Genomic DNA, 4,421 nt, shown 5'->3' on the forward strand with positions numbered 1-4,421 from the left:
AAATGCCATTAAAAATTTTAATTAAAAGTATCATTTTAGTTAAAATAGTGAATTAGTTATTGTTGTCTAAATGATAATTAACGGTCTATAATTTATGTCGTCATTTACTTTTAATAGTAAATTTGAAGGCATATAATGTATGCCAACATCATATCAATTTATGCCATCATAACTTTTTAACAGTACATATACAAAATTCTTTTTGTTGTAGTGATATATATTATGAATTCATTCGAACTTTCAATAAGAGGAAGATGATGTTTCAATTAACCGATCTCTTCTTCTTCTATTCTATTTATTTCTTATGTTAGTATTATTTTTTTTTTAAATTGAGTTCTTTAAGCTCTTAAAATTTTATGTGACATGTGTATTTATAATAACGTATTACTAATAAGATTTATGTATTTTTGCCGTTTTTATTGAATAGCCACACATAATTGACTGCATTTTGTGCAAAAATTCAATTAGTCCCAATTTATTATTATTAAAAAGGAGAAACACCGCCAGCATTTCAAAGATTGTTTCAATAGACAGCAAGACCGTCAGTGTTTCAAAGATGAAAAATCTAACCGTTGCCCCCTTTTTTCTATTAGTAAATTCGCCAGCAAAAGAATTATTTGAATGTGCATTTCTAATAAGTGGAATTTTGATTATTTAAGTCTAATTACTTATTGTGGAGAATTTTAGAGCAAAATTTGACTTGAATTAATCCCAAGGGAAAGGCGAATGTTTAATGTCGTACTTTCTAATTTATATTATTATTTTGATAGATTTTTGTAATCTGATCAATCTGGTACCTTTAATTTAATCGTATGAATTGAGCCACGGCCTACTTATTAAGACCTCGCAGCTCCATCCAGCCGTCGTTTGACTCTTTCTGGCTTATGCTAATAATTGTGATTATGCTTTGCTTTTTAAATTTTGAGCTTTTTCCAAAAGTGCTTTGGCCCCATGTACAATCAAAAGCAGTTTTTTTTTTTTTTAATACTGATTAAACATCAGATTATTGTATTACATAAATATTTACAACAACTATTATTATAGTAGATTTATTACACTGATAATTACAATCAGATATACATGATTGAGACTTACATTATTACATTGAATTCTGTGAAGTACATGCTCAGACAAATTACCCCTCACAGAAGAAGAATGTCCATACTCCATTCGCATTTCGCAAGGGAAAATGATTTTTACATATTAAGAATATTTAACCCCCACAATGCTTTTGTGGGAGCTAGAACCGCTGCCCTCACAAGCCTTGTGAGGACAGCAGCCCACCACTTCGGCCAATAAAAAACAATTAAAAAAATAAAAATAAATTAGTGAATCTACCATCAATTCGCGGCCTTACCGACACTATACTAGATATGGCTCCCATTGTTCTTTATTAGTTTTTTTTTTCTTTTAACTTAAAAAATCTTTTTGCTTGTCACGAATTTCACTTTATATCATTAAATTTGACGTTTAATTTATGATCTTTTTTTTTTTTTGTATTTTTGTTAAAAGTACGATTAAATTAGGGCGACCAAAACTTTTTGCGCATGATAAAGCATGGATCTTATGCTAAGATACGTACTTTTCCCTTTAATTAAGAATTAATAAACTTTTGAATCCGAAATATTTTGATGGATATTGCGCATGGTTTGTGCTGAAAATGAAGAGTGACCAAGAAAAGGGAAATGAACAAGTGTCAATAATATAGGAGCCAGGAATCATTAATCATGTACGATTAATTATTAATTAATACAAATATGAAGTGGAGATGTTTTTTGGATTTTAATTTATGGAGTGTTTATGTGATGGCTCGAATCAAAATGACGGAGCTAATTAAATGAATGCAAATATCGTGCTTCATTCAAAGTTTAGTTGTTTAGTTGGTTAAAGATCCTTAGATTGATAAGAAAATTCTTAACATTGTTTAATTTTCAAGTAAAGGTCCTCTTTTAGCGCCCCCCCTTTTTTCCCTATAGTTGCCTCTCTTAATCTTTTAAATCCTAAAAAAAAAGTGCATTTAATTGTATATAAAATAAAATAATGATTTGATTGCCAAAATTAAAATTTAAAACTCAATATTGATTATTCATTAAACTAAAAGAAGTTAGGAGAAAAAATAAAATAGGGAGAAGATATTTGTCACTCAAATTTCGTTAGAACAGCCTAAAAAAATAAGCACAGTTTAATTTTCTTTTATTGTAGAACAACAAATTTACAAGCTAAAGGAATTACTACTTTCTATCATTTTTAAAATCAATTTTTAACTCCTTATTTTTCTTAAGATTTGAATTCATGTAGGAATCACAATAGTGCCCGTAAACCCGTCCAAACCCACCCGCCAAAATATGTCTGCCGCGAGTAATTTTGAAGGTTGCAGGCGGGTTTGGAATTATAAATTAAAACCCGCATTAGGTTGCGGGTGAATTTGGTATTAGTCAAATATGCAGGTATCCACCAACCCGCAACTTTTTTTTTATATCTTTAATTTAATTTTAATTGAAAAATATTAAAATTTAAAAATATATAAAGTAAATAATGTAAAGTACAAACATGTGTGCAAGTTGCAACGTGCCTATGTCCTAACATACTTTAACTTAATGTATAGATTATTATATACCTATTATAATTTTGTATGAACTATTATTCTTTAATGAGAAATTATCATTGCACCACCTCTATTTTCTCTTATGTTCATCCAACCACTATAAAATTTTAGTATGTTCTCTGCACCACCTTTCTTTTTTAAGTTTGTATCAATTAGCCACTTTTGCACTAACACCGTTAAATAATTTAAACAAATAATTAAAAGACTATTTTATCTTATAAAAGTTTTGAAAAATAAAAAAATATAATTATAAAAATACCCCTAATTTTAATAAAAAAATAAATCCCAAATAGAGGTGCTCAAATGATTTTTATTAAATTTAGATTTTGAAAATTTTTAATAATTATTTTTTATTAAAAAAATTTAATTTTGAAAAATGTTAATTAAAAATAACTGAATTTATTTATTAAAAAATATAATTTCATAAAATTTTATTAACATAACTGAATTTATTTATCAAAAAATAAATTCCAAAATTTTAATAATTTAAATGATTTTTATTATATCCAAAAATTTTGCAATTATTTTTATAGAAATAATTTTTATTTAAAATTTTAATTTTAATTTTGGGATTTATTTTTATTACAATTAGGGGTATTTTTATAATTATAATGTTTTTATTTTTCAAAGCTTTTATAAAATAAAATAGTCTTTTAATTTACTTAGGGGTAAAATTATCTTTTCGTTTAAATTATTTAATAATGTTAGTGCAAAGTGGCTAATTGATACAAATTTAAAAAGAAAGATGGTGTAGAGAACATATTAGAATTTTGTGGTGGTTGGATGAACATAAAGTAATGCATATATGGTGCAATGATAATTTCCGTTCTTTAATTTTATGCATGAATTGTTTCATTATTATAATTTTGTTCTTCATATTAGTATTTAAAAAGTATTATTCTTTAGAAATTATTAATTTTAATTATTATTGTAGGAATTGTGTTGGATGGGTGCTAATGGTGGTGAATAAAAGGAAGATATTCTCTTAGAGCTTATGTTAAATGATAATATGAAATGATAATTGTTATTTTTATATACGAGTTTGTGGCTTTTTTGATGGATTTGTATATTTTATACTTAAATTTGAGAATTTATATTCGATTGATGTTGAAATTTTAATTTTCCATTTATATTGGTTAAATTTAGAATTGAGTATGTTATGTGGAATTTTAGGTTATTATTATAAGTTTATATACTGAACATTTGTGATTTTAAATGTGGAAATGTACTAAAAATTTATTGGATATCCTGCGGGTTTGGTAATTGTCAAAATCCACAACGGGTGGATTTTCTTTAAAAAAAAAATTAAAACCCTCAGCGACTTGCGGATGTATTTAATAATTTAAATTTTGTATGGGTATGAGTTTGTTAATGACAGACCGCTGCGGATGGTGCCCATTATCATCCCTAAATCTATGTTGTCAACTAAAAAAACTACTTGAAAACCACGCTGCATAATCATCAGTATAAATTTAGAGTCTAATGATTTAAATTGTAAGTCTAAAACGCCAAACAAATTTGAAGTCTATTAAAAAATATATTTTGAATGATAAAGATTAAGAAAATGAACAATATTAATCCAATATCAAACGTCAAAAGTCAAGACATTATCGAATCGTTTCAAACTATTTTAATATCGTCAAATACCTACTTAATTAATCAAACATTTTCAATTGATTTCTTGTCGCTGTATCACATGATTAACTGATCCCACTTTGTATTATATAATGGACATATATGTATCAATATCTTTTTCAAAGTAAACTTTATACAAATTAATTGCTGATAGCATGCCTGATGTCACTTAATAATTTTC

The sequence above is a fragment of the Citrus clementina genome, unplaced genomic scaffold (assembly GCF_000493195.1).
Source record: "Citrus clementina cultivar Clemenules unplaced genomic scaffold, Citrus_clementina_v1.0 scaffold_3, whole genome shotgun sequence".
Taxonomy (NCBI): domain Eukaryota; kingdom Viridiplantae; phylum Streptophyta; class Magnoliopsida; order Sapindales; family Rutaceae; genus Citrus; species Citrus x clementina.